Here is a 19,632-nt window from a genome sequence, read left to right on the forward strand (position 1 = left end):
ACAATTCTGGCTTAAATAAGTGTCTGGACTGACATCTGATATTACACATTTCAAACAAGCTTCTCAACTTGTTGATGTATGCAAAGTATTAGGAAACTGAGTCATGAGGGTACAAGAATAAAGAGGGAGCAGAAAGCAAACTCAATAGACTAGATTATCTTTAATGGAAAGTTGGAGACACCAAGGTGACCTGAGAAGAGTCAGGAGACATGAGGCATAATGAGGGTAGTTATAGAGGGACTTTAGTAAGGTCTTAGGTGGGGGCAGGATTGAAGGTAGCTGGAGAATTGCAAGGAGCTTCAGGAAGGGACGTGAAGTGCCTTGAGTTTGGGGTAATGGCCTGAAATGGTCTGATTCTGAGAACCTATTGAGTAGATTGTGGTGTGGCCTGTATGGAGGAACTCAGGTGCCTGACACCTGAGAGATGGGGGTGGAAAGTAGATTTTCACACTTATATTAGGATTCTGGGCTTGAGCAGGGGCTGGAGAATTTCAGGAAGGTCCCTCTGGAGGAGAGTAGTCAGTGGGAGCAACATTGAGTTATGAGAACAAAGTAGATTCCCATCGGAGTACATTTTCCTGTAGTTGTGTTTCCACTAAGAAACTGATATAGTTACTGTGTGTGTTGCTCCTGGCACTTGAACTCAGGTTGCTGTCCCTAAGAGTTTTTTGCTCAAGATTAACACATGCTACCACTTGAGTCACATCTCTCCTCTATCGTGTGTGCTTTTTCTTCCCACCCTCACCCCCCAACCCCACCTCATACGTGCGCTCTCTCTCTCTCTCTCTCTCTCTCTCTCTCTCTCTCTCTCTCTCTCTCTCTCTCTCTCTCTCTCTCTCTCTCTCTCTCTCCCTCCCTCCCTCCCTCCCTCCCTCCCTCCCTCCCTCCCTCCCTCCCTCCCTCTCTCTCTCTCTCTCTCTCTCTCTCTCTCTCTCTCTCTCTCTCTCTCTCTCTCTCTCTCTTCTAGTTATTTGGAGATAAAGGTCTCATGGACTTTCCAGATGGTGTAGACTTCAATCTGTGATCTCAGCCTCCTGAGTAATGTAGCTAGGATTACATGTTTGAGCCACTGGTGCCCTCCCTGGCTAATGACACTTATGCTTTGTTTCTGTACTCACAAGCTATAGTATAATTACCATGTTATAATATGAGTAGAATCAAATTTGTGTATTTCCTTTTTCAAAAGGAAATAGTTTTCTCTTTTGGTTAGATATTCATTTTCTGCAATGTAAATTATATTATCATTGCTATAACTGTAAAATACTATTTCTCCTTTCTACTAATAGATTTTTCCCCTTTAGTGGAATATTTTTATGCTTGAATACCCAGGAGGATTCTAGAAAGTAGTCTTTGGCAGGAAGGTGTGGTAGAAAACTCCATGGAACTAAGCAAGAGACAAAGGTTTCCATTTTGGTCTTCCCCTAAGTGATTTGTGGATTGTATTAAATCAGTTAATCTCTCTAGGGTTTCAGTTTTCTCTAGGGTTGAATCGTCTTTTCCAGCTCCTATTCAAAATAAAGGGAGGAGGGGGAAGTATACTTTGTGTAGGGCAAGCTCCTTGTGGAAGTGTGGTAGAGATGTGGTTCTTGATTGATCCATGGCTAGCACTTAAACTGTGTCCCACTGATAGTCTTATTTGCCTCTTAGATGGCATTTATCAAGAGAACATACCAGAACAAGTTAAAATCTGCCCCAAGAGGAATGCAGGTGCACTCTGTGATTATAATAGTATTAATGACTTAGAAACAGACAACTAGACAGTTCTAATGACCTGAAGCTTTATTGACAAAACAGTTCACTCCCAGTACAAGCTGTTTACCGAAAGTCTGGACCAAATCACTGAAGCTTTGGAAGATAGATTACCCATTCCGTTAATTACTGTGGTTTGTGCATAGCCCATTTTAATCTTAGCCCAGAAAGGCGTTATTTTCATTTTGTGCACAGTGAACATATATTTCGTATATACTGATATAAATAAACTCTTTTAAAATGTTCAGTTAATAGCACTAAGGTAACCATTCTTATGCTGTTTTCTTGATATTTATTTATTTATTTATGAGTAATATGGGGGGTTTGAACTCGGGGCCTTGTACCTATTATGCAACTGCTTTAACTACTTAAGCCTTTCTCCTGGCCTGTTTTGTTTTGATACATTTTCAAATAGTATCTTTTGCTTATGACTAGGCTTCCTCTCACACACAATGATCCTTGTATTGATACTAAATATGGAACTATTAGCCACTACACTCAGTTTTTTATTGGTTCAAATGGGCTCTCATGGGCATTTTTTGCCTTTCTGGATTTGAACTATCATCCCCCCAATCTATGCCTCCAAAATAGCTTGGATTACAAGTGTGATCTGCCATACCCAGCCTGTTTGTTTGTCAAGATTTGTCGCCTTAACAGACAGACATGTCTTTATTTTTGGCCAGTCCTGGACCTTGAACTCAGGACCTGAACAGTGTCCTTGGGCTTTCTCAAGACTAGAACTCTACCACTTGAGCCACAGCACCACCTCCAGCCTTTTTTCTATGTATATGGTCCCAAGGACTTGAACCAGCATCTTTGTGCAAGCTAGGCAAGCCCTCTACCACTAGGCCAAACTCCGGGCCCAGACATGTCTTTCAGCAAAGAATTTTCTACTTAGAGTCTGTGAAGTGTATTCATTTCCCATTTTGGATTTTTTTCAGCCTTGCACTTAAACCAGCTCACAACCAAAGCATGATGCTTCATTATTATTTATCACATAGGAACCATAAGGAAGGCTAGGTGCTAGTTTATCTGTTACTAACATAGCAAATTACCCCCAAAGCTTAGCAACTACTATTTCTCTGGGTTTTGATTTGAAATGTGACTGTCCTGAGTTCTCTGACTTTAGGTCTTTCACAAAGCCGCCATCCCACTCAAGGCTAAATTGGAAAGGATCTACTTCCTCTTTTTCTCTCTAAGGACAGTTGGCAACACACCCTTCCTGCCTTGGCCCCTTATGAATTCTTCCATCTACAATTCCTTACCATGTAGCACTTCTCCATAAAGAAGTTTCCCAAAAGGAAGCTTCTTTTAAAAATAAATAAATAAAGTTTAAATAAATTAAAAAAAAAACTTTTTGTAAGGATTTATCTTAGTAGACCAAGATAAAGGAGAGAGAAATGGGGACAAAGAGAAAAACATTTTTGGCTCACCATGGAGAAAATAGGAGTAAAAAAAAAATCCCCGAAGGGCAGTTTCCTTTTATCAGTTTAAGGGAGAGAACAGATGCTATTACTCTCCTCCAAATTCACCCCACAAAAATTCTTATTTCCCTTGATTATAAAACCTTTTATTATACTCTTATTTCTTCATTTTATAAACAATATCTATGAGGCAAGAGCTTTATGAGCAAGCACCAAAATTTCCTTTAGTTTTTCAGATTAACATGTTCTCACATGTCTATTACATAAAGAAATTTTTTTTCTTTTTAAGTTATTTATTTATTTGTTTATTTGTTTTTTTTTCAAATTTCTTTTTTTATTGTAATTAGTAAAAGGGTTACATGATATTTGCCAGATAGAAGGTGCATTAATTCACATACATTGATACCCTTTCACATGTCTTGGTACCCATTACCCTCCCCCCCACCCCCTACCCGTCTTGGTTTTCCCCCCTTCCCTATCAAATTTCAAATAACCAAATACAAATAAATTCAATATATCAGATAACAAAGTGAGATACTATAACAATATGAGATAACCAAGGGACAGCAAAGGAGATGAGAGACAACATAGTACATTAAGGACAACAATCATTCGTTATATGGCTTTTGTTTCAATATCCTAGAGGTCCTTTCAATTAGCTTCATACTATATGGCCTACATAAAGAAATTTTATAAACACTTTTTTATGACTTTTGTTCTAGACAATGTGATATTTGTGTTTCTAAGAGAATCATGGAATTTCCAATAGAAATACCTGTTCTGTTTAGGTTACATTTTTCTTCCTATACCCTATTCAAAAGCCTGCTCTTAAAAACATCATTCTCTGGGCTGGGAGTTTGGCCTAGTGGTAGAGTGCTTGCCTAGCATGCATGAAGACTTAGGTTCGATTCCTCAGTACCACATACATAGAAAAACTCAGAAGTGGTGCTGAGGCTCAAGTAGTAAAGCTCTAGCCTTGAGAAAGTCCAAGGACAGTGCTTGGGCCCTGAGATCAAGCCCAGGACTGGCAAAAAAAAATAATAATAATTCCCTTATTTTAATTACATTAACATCTTTTCTGTTGCCTCAGAAATTTACTAGGAGATATGTACTGAACATAACCTAAAATAACAATAGATAATGAAAGAGTTAAAAAATCTTACAGAACAAAATCTACCACAAATTTTTTTGAAATCCCAAAGAGTAGATATCTTGATCAGAGGCACAATAGTGGGTTCATTTTCAACAAACAGGCACTAATAAAGTCAAAAGAAAAAAATTCACTGATGACAAAAAGAGAAATAATTAAAGTGTCAATTTCTCTCCCAGCAGAATAGTCTAGTAGTATAGTGTGAAATAGCCAGGAAAAAAAAAACAACAAATAATGCAGTTATTATGAACAGTAACTAAAGTCCAAATGAAAGGAGTTTTGTTTGTGAAGTTATGCACCTTCTATCTGGTGAATATAATGTAACCCTTCTATTAATCACAATAAAAATAATAAATAAATAAAAGAAGATGGACTGGACCAAACATTTGTAAGTTTCTTGTAAAAGTTAAAAAAAGTGTGTGATATGCAGAATATTCTCCCCTTAGGGCAGTCTCCTCTGTATTATTTTCCAAATGTGTCCAGGTGTCTCTGATGGCAAAAAAAAAAAAAAAAAAAAAAAAAACAAAAAAAAAAAAACAAAAACCTCTAAAGCCTATTGGGAGTGGGTCGGATAAATGGTATTCACAATCAGGTCAAGGCCACCTGGGTCTCAGGCCTAGATGCTGGGGAGGCCGATCTGGTCCATAAAACAGAATTGGGGTATTCCTAAAGGGGGTTAGCAGTCTGATCTGCTTCCCTTTACCTTGAGAGAAGTGGCCAGGGTTATGTACTTAAGATTTCCCTATATTCAGCTAGTCATTTACTAATACATTCTCTTGACATATGCAGCCCCACTAAGTTTCTCTTTCCTCATCGCTAACTCTGAAATGACAGGTTAAGGATTATCTTTCTGCCACTTATCATGAACCAGCTCCAAACCAGTTTGTTGTAGGTGTCTGAGCTTAACCACACAGCTCACAACTAAGTGGATAATCAGTCATCCTATGACTAAATCCATCTGGAACAAATTTGAGGAAGAAGTCATGTAGGTTACTTTGGGAGGGAAAAAGATGAAGAAGAAAATAAAAGAAAGAAAGAAAAGCTAAACTGAAACCAAAGTTGATCCTTTCAAAAGTTGAGAAAGAAAAAAACACATGAAACTCAGCAATGACTTTCCCCTCAGAACACTTACATGTTCTCTAAATAAAGCTCATTCTGTTTTTACCTCCCTTTCTGCATTTGATTTAGTCCTTTAGAGAGGCAGTATACAAATTTATTAAAGAGCTTTCTCTACAAAGAATGGGTTCTGTTTGTTTGGGGTTTTGTTTTCGCCAGTCCTGGGGCTTGAACTCAGGGCCTGGGCATTGTCCTTCAACACTTTTTGCTCAAAGTTAGCACATGACCACTCGGGCCACACCACCCGAATCGAACCCAGGACTTCATGCATGCTAGGTAAGCACTCTACCACTAGGCTACGCTGCCAGCCCAAGAATGAGTATTTGGTCTCTCCCAAGGTAGAAAGAAGGGGACAGTGTGTCACACATTGTCACCACTTCATACTGCTCTTCAGTTCCCAATCATGCAGGGCTCAACGAAGGCATGAGCCTGTTTCTGGCCCGTTCTTTGCTGGATAACTTCTTCAGGATAAATTAAATATTGAGTGCCTTGGTTTTTAAGAAGTTCATCTTTCTGTGCTAGACCCAATATTATTAGTATAATTTTAAGTTATACTAATAACCTAAAATAACTTGTGTACCCTCAAGTCTGTACCACTGAAAAAATAAGATAGTACTATTAATTGGATAATGTAATCTTTCCATTTATAACTCCACAAGGAAGAACTAGCAAATTAGGTCTTACAAATAACATCTCACTAAACTTTATGCATGGAAAGTGAGAGGCATTGGTTGTTCTGTTTGATACAAAAATAGCTGAGCTTCATCTTTAGAAGACTAAACATGACATCTAAACATGCCAATATAAACACCAAAGCAGAATATATTCTAACCAACCACCAGAAACAGTTTGGTATTAGGAATGTAACAAGGACTACACACATCACTTTATAACCAGCACACAATCGTTTAAAACAGTTCTTTTAAAATCAAATGATATGAATCATTCAGCCCAGTGATTCAGTCAACAGACATAGTTGAGACATGTGGTGAAGAGTAGTTATCCAACAATTGTGAAGAAGTCAGAGGAGAAATTGGCTGCTGAAACCCAGTAGCCAGTTCAGACTTTTCAAAGAGAGCAGATGTCATGAGTGATGTGAAGAAACAAAACAAGAGCAAAGTAGACTTTTCTGTGGGCATCCTTGCTATACTATAATGGCTAGGATTAGGAGAAATGAGGCCATGAATTATGAACAAAAAAATTCATTGGACATTAGACTTTGAATTATTGGTTAAAATATTCAGATTAAAATTGATGTAAAAAAAGGCCTTGAATAAGGAGTGACATAATAAAAACACTACTTGTAGATGGTTGTCATCTGAGCAGGAAAATAAGTATGTACATATAGTTAAATGTGTTAAGTCATCTAATAGAACTGGAATGGGATGTCAGTGAAGAACTTGAGTAGCTATTTGATTTATATGGAGAAGTGAATTTCTCAAAAGAATGCATCAGTTTCAAGTATTGTACATACAATAACAATGGTAGTAAGAAGTATAAAGTGTGGCAATGGTTGTTTTTAGGATCATAATAATTCATTTAAAACAATTTCCAATAAGAACATTCATTATTTTTGCATGTAAGTGTTTCTCTTGAATCAAACAGTGATCCTAAACCAGTTGGTAATATGGAGCAAAACTCCAACTATAAACCTTGCCTAAACTGTTAAATATGCTCTCACTTTACTACTAAGGCTTCAAAATGCAATGAGCTCAGTGTAATAAGAGTCGTGCTTTAATTATTAGGCTTTTACAATTATCAGAAATTACATCAAGATCCAGGCACTGGTGGCTCATGCCTGTAATCCTAGCTACTTGGGAGGCTGAGATCTGGGGATTGAGGTTCAAGGCCAACTTGGGCACAAAAGTTCATTAGACTCTTATCTGCAGTTAACCACCAGAAAACCAGAGGTGATGCTATGGCTTAAGTAGTAGAGTGCTTGCCTTGAGCTGAAGAGCTCAGGGCCAATGTGTAGGCCCAGAGTCCAAGACCCACAACTGACAAAAAAAAAAAAAATTACATCAAGAGGCAATGATCCAAAAGCCCAGTCTTCCCCCCCACCCCGACCTTTGTTCCTAAATAAGCATGAATCAGGAATAATTCTGTAGATAAAAAAGGGGGCCAGGAGTTTGGCCTAATGGTAGAGTGCTTGCCTAGCATGCACGAGGACCCAGGTTCAATTCCTCGGTACCACATGCATAGAAGAAAACCGAAAGTGGTGCTAAGGCTCAGGTGGTAGAGCTCTAGCTTTGAGAAAGTCCAAGGACAGTGCTCAGGTCCTGAGCTCAAGCCCAGAACTGGCAGGAAAAAAAAAGAATAGGCTCTCCTGGTATACCTAAGGCAAGTACATTTTCCAGTCAAAAATTAATTTCATTTTAAAATAAGACATTCAACTAATGCAGGTGGCTGGTGCCTATAATTCCAGTTACTTAGGAGGCTAAAAGGATCTCAGCCTGGTTTGTAAACAGCTCAGGCAGGAAAGACCATAAGACTCTTTTCTCCAATGAAATTCAAAAAGGAGATGAGAGATAACATAGTACATTAAGGACAACAATCATTCGTTATATGGCTTTTGTTTCAATATCCTGGAGGTCCTTTCAATTAGCTTCATACTATACGGCCTTATGTATCAAGGTTTTTTTCTATTGCAGATCTCTGCTAGTAGAGCCCAAGGTTTCTACTGATTATGTTATCTCTCATCTCCTTCGCTGTCCCTTGGGTATCTCATATTGTTACAGTATCTCACTTTGTTATCTGATATATTGAATTTATTTGTATTTGGTTATTTGAAATTTGATAGGGAAGGGGGGAAAACCAAGATGGGGGGGGGAATGGGTACCAAGACATGTGAAAGGGTATCAATGTATATGAATTAATGCACCTTCTATCTGGCAAATATCATGGAACCCTTTTATTAATTACAATTTAAAAAAAAGAAATTCAAAAAGGAGATGGATATGGAGCTGTGATCCAAGTAGAAGTAGCCTTGAACAGAAAAGGCTTAGGGACAATGGCCAGGCCCTTAGTTCAAGCTCCAGGACCAGCAATTTTTTAAGGTTTTAAAGCGGAAGGAAGGAGGAACTATGTTTGGGAGTAGAGGTAAGACTAGACTGCTAAACTAATAAAGAATTTAAGAAGATGAGACTATACAATTTAGTTCAGGGAATAATCCCAAGGACTTTTAGCTGAATTTAACTCTCACTTTACTAGAGCTGGACTGACTGATTTTCCTTCAAAAGCCAACCTGTAGCTAGTTGCAAAGGTAGACACACATGGTTTATCCATTCATTGGCCTGTTTGAGTTTTCATTCTGAAAACCTCATAAATAGGCAATTTTTCTCTCAGAGACTAGGGTCTACTGGAGATGATGTGTTAGTTATCTGGATTTACTTTTTTATTTTATTTCAGATCTGATGAGAAAGAGATTTTTTTACAGATGGGGAAAGCACCAAAAAACCCCAAAAATTCCTATTGCTATATATTCGATCATAATTTCAAAATGTGAGATTATTCAATAAGCCTGAATTGACTACAAAACATAGTAGGTGCTGAAGTGATGAAAATGAAAACTTGTGGTACCTACCCTTATATGAGTTCACATAGTATGAGGAAGAAGATGGGAATTATGAGTATGTGGCATTTTGAGTTCTGTTTGGGGGACTTTCTAGAGAAGGTGTTCGTAAGTCTCAGTCACAGAGGATTGTGAGATTTTTAGACAATCGGGAGAAGAGGAAAAGACAAAGAATGCTCCAGCCAGAGTGAGAAACATTTTCTTAAATGACTAAGTAGAAGACAGGACAGTTGTTTTGTATGACTTCGTGTGCAGTATGTGATAGCAGGCAGGAGTGAAATCACAAAGACTTTGTGTGTCATGTAAAAAAAAATAAATAAAAACCAAAAGAACACTGGGTTTCATCCTGGATATGGTAAGAAGTAACATAATCTGTTTTACTTTGTGTGCAATGAGGGATACCCTGTGTCAATTTGAAACTTACAAATGCAAATCCAAATGAAGTCATCCTATTGGCTCACAAAAGACTTAAATCCATGAAATGCAATGCTTACTTTTCAGGTTTGTTTCACAATTATAATTTATTAACTGTACTTCATAATTTTCTTATAACTAAGTCTGGTGTTATAATACAGTTACATGGTATATTAAATATGGACTTCATGGAAATATAACAGTTCTGTTTGTAAGCCTAATATTTTATTCAGGAAATAGTTTAGTTAAAGGAAAAACCTAGCCTTAAAAAAGAAATTTCCTCAGCTTATAGGGTATAGTTTCAGGCTACTTGCAATTTTCCTCACAGAGACACTAACTGTAAGGCTTCAAGGATTTCTTTTTTTACTTTTTGATGTCTCTCCCATTTTAGAGATTGTATTAAAATTTGTTGGAATGCTGGTTTAAAAACAAAATTAGAATTTGTGATTTGCATAGGTTACCAAGAAATGCTATTTTTTCATCTCACTTAGCATAGTATTCTCTAATAATGTTAAAATTTGTTCATGATAATTTAATAGTAAAGTCCTATGGAATATTATTTGTGTTTTTGCTTCTTTGCAAGATAACAGTGTTAGAATTTATACATCAAATGTAATGGGTAGATCTGTTGCTACCTTCAACTAGTTAAGGCTGTGGAGTTATTACGAGCTGCTATGTGCCTAGGGTTATGCAGCTGCTGGTTTCCTAATTGAGCTTGCTAGAATTTGTTGGTCAGAAGAAGCTTGCACAGGGCCCTGTAACATCAATAGTGTCATGAGGCACCATTGTGAATCTAGCAATAGTCCAGCATCATTAGGGAGGTGAAGATAGAAGGTTCAGCCCTGCCAAACTCCAGAAGGAATTGTAGGGGTGATATGCCCAGGCCAAAACAGAAGTACCTACAAAGTTTCCGTCCTCACACCACTGGAAATGTGACAGCAGTCAGAAATCTTCAGTTCAAAGAGTTGTCTGAAGGGTGACACAAAGCTAGATATTCAGTTGGGCTGGGGGTGTAGCTTAGTGGTAAAGGGCTTGCCTAGCATGCTTGAAGACCTGGGTTTGATTCCTCGGTACCACATACACAAAAAAAGCCAGACATGGCACTGTGGCTCTAGTGGTAGAGCACTAGCCTTGGGCACAGAAAGGCCCAGAGACGGTGCCCAGGCCCTGAATTCAAGCCCCAGGACTGGCAAACACACACACACACACACACACACACACACACACACACACACACACACACACACACAAATTGGGTATTCAATAGGAGCAAGAACAAAGTGAGAAATGCAGGACAACTAGGATAGATAATTGCAAAAGTCAGTCTGGCTACCTGTTAATTTGTCAAACTATCACCATAAGCCAGGCCCTTTCCTTCGGGATATAAGTTATTTCATTTGTTTGTTAATTCTCTGTTACACTGTTGTAGTGAATAATATATAATCATATGTATATATATGCACATATGATTAAATATAACTTATCTATAGCATCATGAGTTGATCTTTTAGCATTCAAAAAAATCTAAAATTATCTTCCCCAAATAACATGCTTTAACACTCTTGAACAATTAACATACACCTTAAAAAAATATTAGGAGGGCTAGGAGTTTGGCCTAGTTGTAGAGTGCTTGTGTAGCATGCACAAAGACCCCGGTTCGATTCCTCTATACCAAATACATTGAAAAAAGCCAGAAGTGGTGCTGAGGCTCAAGTGGTAGAGCTCTAGCCTTGAGAAAGTTCAAGGACAGTGCTCAGGCCTTGAGTTCATGCCCAGGACTGGCAAAAAAAAATAATATTAGGAGCTTAAAACATGTCATATGAGATGCTGAGAGTAGTGGGTGGAGAGAGAAGGGAAAATAATGTCAAGGATGATTTTGATCAAGATGCATTACATACATAAATTGACATGTTAAAATGAAATCTTGTACAATTAATTGACGCTAATTTTAAAAAAAAACTACTTTTCTGATTTGCTATGATATTCTTCTATTACTAGCAAAACACTTTTTATAACTAACATTCCTAGCAAAGCACTTTTAACTAAAACTAGTTCCCAAAGTCTTATGTGATATAACTGCATGGGTGCTCTTTAAGAACAGGTCCACATGTGTGTTTTGAACCTGCTCATTTGAGAAGTCAGGCATCCAATTAATTTAATCTATTTATCTTAAGTTATAACTCTGAGCCTTGTACCTAGAATAAAAGGCCAGCAATTGTTCTGCTCTTATGTTATTTTGATGATATTTGAAAATATTCCTCATTTTAATCTAGCTCTGAATTTTCATTTCATTATTGTCTTGATTTAATACCTGAAATTACTCCTTAAAGTTACATTTTTGTAACTTTTTTCATAGCTAGAATTTATCCACACAATAGCTTTCACTTGGAGTTATATTTAGACTTCAGTCAGAGCTCTAGTTAAGGCTAGGTTTTCTGAGCACTGTTTATAAATATCAACACTCCATAGCCATGAATAGTCCTTTTCTATCACAAAATATTATAAAACACAAAAAAATGCCTGATTTGTTCCTGTACCAGATCCCTTTTGTTTGACTGTTTCCAATTTCCCCAGTGAGAAATAACTAAGAAAGAAAGGCTGACTTTGCCTGTTCTTTTATCCATTCATCTGGAAGATGTCAAAGGAAAGGAAGGTCATGCAATCCTATGATGCTCCTCCTAACTAGATTTCAGTCATGATGGACCATATTCAAAACATGATACCACACAAAAAATAATAAAATGTCTAATTATATGTAAATACATATGAAAATTATAGTAGAAGTTGTGACTTGGTAGTTTATATATTTTCTTTCATCTGTATACAATAGAAATATCACACTATCAACTGACAAACTTTTTCTACTAAATACTTTCTATTGAGCACTTATACCATTTTTGGTGTATATTATTTCAGTTAGCACTCACAATAACATTATGAAATTGATATTTTCTCTATTTGATAGATATAGCGGTAAATCTTTGGAAGGCAAAGAAACTTCTCCAGGATACATACACTAAAATGTGATGTTGTTTTTATTTGAACAGAGACACTTGTTAATCACACCATTTTACCCACACATACATCTCTGTCATATTTTTATATAGTGACATTAGTGAGCTGCATAAGAAAAAATTACTCTCTAGTTCTTAAACTTGCTGAAAAGATCAATACTTCCTTAAACTCTCATTTATGTTATAATACATTATAGGTAAACCTTAATTATTTAGACAAGACAGGAATAAAAGCTAGCATAAAGCACCTATCGAAAAATAAATCTCAAAATAATGAAAACCTTAAAAATACTAGCAGTGATATTCACAAGACAATATGTTGGAAATGAGCTTTACAATTTGGCAGGTGGTGGAGGGAAGAAAAATGGGAGAAAAACATGGAAGGAGTAACAATGTTCAAGAAGTAATGTACTCACTACCTAATAAATGTAATTGTGACCCTTCTTATACATCACCCTGACAATAAAATAAAATTGTAAAAAATTCTATCAATGAAAAAATAGCCTATTTCTGAAAAAAGGAAATCAGCAATGAAAGATCACTGACAAGGGACTGCCTAACTGGCAGCCTCCTTTGTCATTCACTTTAACCATATACATGCCAGAAACTAGACTGATTTTATTCTTTTATTAAAGAATTTATTAATGTTGATTTTTACATCATATTTTAAGGACAAGTTTAACAAACAAGTGTTCAAGAAGGGAATATCTATTTACAATCACTGGAACTTAGTATTTAGAACTTAATCAAAATTAGGCTAAGGATTTCTATGTCATAGAAACATATTAATTTATGAAATAAAACATTATGTCTATAGAGTCATAGGTTTTTATGTCTATATAGTTATGTTTATATTTCCATTACCATGTCCATAGCTTTGGGTATGCAGTTATTGAGTCCTCCCTCTTGTACTCTTTGGATTTAATAGCCACATATTAAGGATACCATGCGCCTTTTGTTCCTTAGGTCTTGACTTGACTCACTCAACACGATTCGCTCTAGATTCATCCACTTCCCTGTGAATGCCATTATTTTATCTTGTCTGTTGGCTTTGTAGAATTCCATTGCGTATATATACTCTACTATAGAGCCATAATAACAAAAACCGCTGGGTATTGGCACAAAAACAGACCTATAGGCAACTTGTATTTAACAAAGGAGCCAAAGATATACAGTGGAACAAACACAGTCTATTCAATTATTGGTGTTGGCAAAACTCGGCAGCCACATGCAGAAAACTAAAAATTGACCCTATCCTTTCGCCATACACAAGCATTAACTCAAAGTGAATCAAAGACCTCAATGTCAGACCAGAAACTGTGAAACTGCTACATGATAAAGTAGGAGAGACACTGGAACTCATAGGCACAGGCAAACGATTCCTGAACAGAATCCCAGGGTCACAACAGATTGGAGAGAGACTCAATAAATGGGACTACCTAAAAATAAAAAGTTTCTGTACAGATAAAAACATAATCGCAAAAGTAGAGAGACAGCCAACCAACTGGGAAAAGATATTCACCAACAATATATCTGACAAATGCTTAATATCCAGTATCTACAGGGAACTCAAGAAACTAATCCCCCCCAAACCCAATAAACCATTCACTAAATGGGCAAGGGAACTAAAGAGAGACTTATCAGAAGAAGAGATTAAAATGGCAGAAAAGCATATGAGAAAATGTTCATCATCTATGGTCATAAAGGAAATGCAAATAAAAACAACCCTAAGATACCACCTTACCCCAACAAGAATGACCAAGATTTTGAACTCAGACAATGACAGTTGCTGGCGGGGTTGTGGAGAAAAAGGAACCCTACTGCACTGCCGGTGGGAATGTAAACTAGCCACTGTGGAAAGCAGTGAGGAGGTTCCTTAAAGAACTGAAAATAGACCTTCCCTACCATCCCGCCATACCACTTCTGGGCATCTATCCTAAACATCATGACCCAAGATATTATAAGGACACCTGCTCAGCTATGTTCATCTCTGCACTATTCACAATAGCCAGGTGATGGAAACAATGCAGATGCCCTACTGCAGATGAATGGATACAGAAAATGTGGTATATATACACAATGGAATCCTAGACTGATTTTAAAGTTAACAAATATGAGTTGCTCAATATGAGTTTTTCTTCCAAAATGAAAACTTGAAGTATGGCAGCTTGCATTGGATGTACTGTATACAGTACTCATTTTGAGTATATACTAAGAGATAGAAGAGTGTAGCAGGTTTTCTTTATCTGTGCCTATTGATCCCAAGAAATTCTCTTTAAGATTGGCTTAGTTTGGCATGTACCTTCAATACATAAACTGCATAATTGGCATAGATCCAATCTCTTTTGTACTGTAAAAACCAGAAACAATTTATAAGACATGTTTCCCTAGAGTTTTTTGTTTCAGTTTACACTGCCAAACAGATTGTAAACTACTCCAAATTCCTAACAAGTATACAACTTTACAAGTACACAGTAGTGCATTTAAATATTGACAAGAGCTTTTTATTCATCCTACTCCACTTAACGGGTCTTTTAATCCTGTCCAGAAAGATAAATTCATGTTGAGACTATTCTTTGATCCTACAGGTTAGATGAAAGAAGACTGCTAAAAAATGAAAAGGAACAGAGGATGAAATAGAGACTTGTGATTTTAGACCCATGAAAAGGAAAGTAGATTTAGATTTTTTTCTTTTCTTTCTTTCTTTCTTCCTTCCTTCCTTCCTTCCTTCCTTTCTTTCTTTCTTTCTTTCTTTCTTTCTTTCTTTCTTTCTTTCTTTCTCTCTTTCTTTCTTTCTGTGGGTTATGGGGCTTGAACTCAGCCTGGGCACTATCTCTGAGCTCTTCAGCTCAAGGCTACCGCCCTATCACTGGGCCTGGGGTAGAGAAAAAATAATTGTCAAATATAGTGACCATTTGACATACAACTTCCAGATTTAAAAATCATTAGCACTGTGACACATTTACAAGCACCACCTTAATACCCTTTTAAACACAGATAACTAGCCCAATTCCCCACTTGCTGGTGGGGTAGAAAGTGCACCATTTGCATATTCCCAGTGACTTGGAGTTCATTGATCTCTGACACATTAAAACACTAATAACCAAGCCAAGCTTCAGTTGCTCTCATCTGTATCCTAGCTAGTCTGAGAATTAAATCTGAGGATTTTGGTTCAAAGCCAGCCTGGGCAGGAAAAGTAAGACTTATTAACCAACAAAAAAGCCAGAAGTTCAGACCCCAAAAGTAGGTTGCATTGTTTTCCTCATTTATAAAAACTAGGATATATCTATGACATTTTTAACAGGGAATCTCAATAACCCAATTACTTAGTGCATAGGACTATATATAATTAAGTGTATCAACACAAGCTCCAAGACATAGAAACAACGGGTTCTTATTATGTCCTTTATGTAGGTTTTTTTCATTTCTTTTAGCTTTCTGTACTTCGTGTCTTGTATATAAATTACTCAGTATATGGAAGGGAAAGGGAATCACAGGAACAGCAGGACAAAGGATTAACTAATGCTGCATTGATACTCACTTGACACTATGCTAGATATGAACTTTACAGCTTGGGGGGGAGGGGTATAGGGAGGAGTAAGAGGGAGAAGATGAGGGAGGTAATAGTATTTAAAAACAAATGTACTGCTGGGATGTAGCTCAGTGGCAAAGTGCTTGCCTAGCAAGTGCAACGTCCTGGGTTCGATCCCCAGTACCAAAAAAGAAAAGACAAAAAAAAAGCCCAGATGTACTTATTACCTCATTTATATATCTGTAATACCCCTGCTTATCACCTCTTAAACAAAAATAAATAAGTATTCAAAAATATTTTTTAAAGCCAAAAGTAGAGCTGTGACTCAAGTAATGCAGTGCTAGCTTTGTGTAAAAAAGTTCAGACACAGCATTCAGGCCCTGAGTGCAAGTCCCAGTACAGACACACACACACACACACACACACACACACACACACACACACACACACACACACACACAGAAAGAGAGAGAGACAGAGAGAGAGAGAGAGAGAGAGAGAGAGAGAGAGAGAGAGAGAGAGAGAGAGAATTTAATCATAACATCTTTTCTTACACTGACCTAACTTTATCAAGCTTCTACTACCCTTCTTTCAAAATCCATGAGTCCACTCCCATATTGACTATGGTTCTTCTGGAAAAGCACAGGGTGCAAGGTAAGAATGATGCGGAGAGGGAGGGATTCTAGACTTTCTATGGGCTGCCTTTTCATGCTATAAGTTTTGATATAGAATATTTTCATTTTTATTTCATCTGTAATATTCATGAATTTCAATTTCATTTTCTTTAAACCATGGACTGTTTGAACTATATGCCTTGTTTTCCAAACAAGGGTGCTGGGGATTTTTTCTGGTTTTGTTGCTATCATCTTTCTTTTGTTTCCATCTTATTTGTATCAAAGAGAACATAATCAGTATGTTGCAATTTTTTCAAATATATTTAGAGTTAACCTAAGACCAGCTTATATTCATTTTCTTGTAATGTTTGCTCAATACTTTAAAAATATTAGATATTCTATACACAATTGTATATATGTATATAAGCATACATATATCTTTAAGCATAAAGATATGTATATACATATATCAATGTGTAAATATATATTAATTCATTTAAAATGTTTTCATCATAAGTTTGTATTCCCTCTTCACTTATGAAAATGTTTCCTAATGATTTCAATTCCTAGAAAAAGTCTGTTAAAATGTTACTATAATTGTCTATTTTTCTCTTTAGTTTTATCCACTTTTCCTTTATATATGCTGAGTCTATATGGTTAAATGTATTTAAACTTAGAATTTCTACAATACTTGATAAACTAAGCCTTCTGTTATAATGAGGATTCCTTTTTGTATTCTAATATCTTTTATATTTTAAAGGCAATTTTGCCCAGTATTAAAATTGCAATACTAACTTGCTTCTGGTTACTGTTTGTGTGGTAAATTTCCCATCGGTTTTCTTACTTTTTTGACATTACATTTAAATTAAGTCACTTGAAACAGCATAGGTTTTGCTTTTTTATAAATCTGGCGACTTGTTTAGTGAGTGTATATAGTTGACTCATATTTAATATCACTATTGGTATGTTTAGGCTCAAAACTACCATTTTACTACTTTCCCTCCATGTAGGCTACAAATTTTAGCTTCCTTTTCTTCCTTTTCTTGCCTTCTTTCTAGAAGTATTTTGTTTGAGTCTACTTTTCTGTCTATTATCTTTCTAGTTTTATGTTCTATTTCTTAAGTATTTTTCCTAAGGATTGCTTGTATGCACACCAGTGAATTATTTAAAAATTTAAAAATGAACAGAATAGAATTTTTATCCCTTTCTGGATCTAGCAATGACCTTTAAGACATGCAAACTCTGCTTACTCTCTTACTAACCCATACCCCATTATTCTCTTGTACTTCCATCATAAGTATTATGCAAATCCCCCAAACTTACTATTATTGAATACTACTTAATATGTAGACATATGTAATTACCCATGAGTTTATCCTTTTCATTGAAAATTTGCACACAAAAAGATAATTTAGCAAAAAATTCTTATTGAATCCATTGGCATCCATCCTTTAACTCTGGCTCATTTGAAATTCAGAAAAACATATGGAGAACTTTGTATAAAAATATCACAATTAAGATAAAATTGAAAGGAAAATAGGCATGAAAAAGTAAGTGAGCTGAAGGCAAGAGACACAGAAGTACTTTACTGAAAATCTTCAGGCCGGGCTGGGAGTTTGGCCTAGTGGTAGCATGTGTAAAGACCCGGTTCAATTCCTTGGTACCACATACATAGAAACGGTGGAAATGGTGCTCTGGCTCAAGATAGAGTGCTAACCTTGAAGAAAGCCCAAGGACAATGCTCAGGCCCTGAGTTCAGGCCCCAGGACTGGAAAAAAAAGAAAGAAGAAAGAAAAGTTTCAGGCAGTTAATGTGTTAGAGAAGTATTGCTAAGTTACACTCACCAAACTGAAAATGTCTCAACTTAGTGGGCACAAAAGCTTCTTATTGTTCAATGAATAGCCAGTAATTGGTTTCATATCATTAGGAGGTCACTAATTCATACTTGTGATTGGTGTTGAGATAGCCAGAGACTTTTGTGACTTCAAGTGATGATTTGCTTAAAGGAATAAGCTTTGGGCTAGGGAGACTGACTAATCTGGCTTTAAGTCCACAGGGAGGAAAGCTAAAAACCAAATCACAGTGTTCCTGCAGGGCTTGGAGAATTCAGTCAAATGTTGTCCATTTAGTTAATGACTTTCTAGGGTTTGAATTGGAGCCAAGAAGTTGGTAGGGGATGGGGTAGTTGTAACATAATGTGGTGAGACACCAAGAGAATACAACTGAGATATAAATACAGAAGTATACCCTAGTAGGTAGAAAGAACAGATCCCCAGCCTGTATAGGATGTATTTTGAACAATCACATAAAGAGTCTTGAATTCCTAGTGTTTAGCCACACTGAAACAAAGACTAATGGTACTGATAGTTTAAAAACACAGTCTTACTCCACATAGTACAGATTGATGGTTGGTTGTAGGATCCCAAATTCCTGAGTATCTTTTCACTATTTTTTTTTCCTGGTGGCTCACTGGAGATAAGTTTCATAGATGGGGCTGGGAGCGTGGCCTAGTAGTAGAGTGTTCACCTAGCATGCACCAAAACCCAGATTTGATTTCTCAGTACCACATACATAGATATAAAAAGCTGGAAGTAGTGCTGTGGCTCAAGAGGTAGAGCTCTAGCCTTGAGAAAAGCCCAAGAACAGTGCTCAGACTTTGACTTTAAGCCATAGAACTTGTAAAAAACAAAAAGTTTCATAGACTTTACTGCCCTGGCTGGCTCCAAACTGCTATCCTCGGATCTCAGTCTCCTGATTACAGGCATGGGACACCAACACCCACCTTCTCAAATGTTTTTTTAATGACCAATTAAGTTTAAGAAAAAAAATATAGTTTAGCTGGGTAGGATGTATTCATAGATATGCCAAAAAAATAGCCCTTGACATTAAATAACCATTGATCCATAGAAAATATTTCCTTACAGCTCTGCAGACACTTTGCCAGTATAAAAAATATGCTAACAATTGCTTCAGCTATGATTTATAGGTTCATTTGGTCTATGCATAGCACAGATGACTTACACATTGATCATTCATCCAGTCACATCA

The 19,632-nt window shown here is 36.6% G+C and overlaps 1 protein-coding gene and 1 long non-coding RNA gene across 5 annotated transcripts in view; one reads left to right on the top strand and one right to left on the bottom strand.

The window, feature by feature from the left end:
* The window catches only part of LOC150060726 (uncharacterized), a 173,370-nt gene that overhangs the window by 53,939 nt on the left and 99,799 nt on the right, over positions 1 to 19,632 (bottom strand). The gene's annotated exons all lie outside the window — the stretch shown is intronic.
* Positions 1 to 19,632, top strand: part of Efemp1 (EGF-like fibulin extracellular matrix protein 1) — a 62,515-nt gene that overhangs the window by 21,073 nt on the left and 21,810 nt on the right. The window lies entirely within an intron of this gene.

This window comes from Megascapheus bottae, chromosome 7 (genome assembly GCF_031878675.1).
Source record: "Megascapheus bottae isolate mThoBot1 chromosome 7, mThoBot2.hap1, whole genome shotgun sequence".
Taxonomy (NCBI): domain Eukaryota; kingdom Metazoa; phylum Chordata; class Mammalia; order Rodentia; family Geomyidae; genus Megascapheus; species Megascapheus bottae.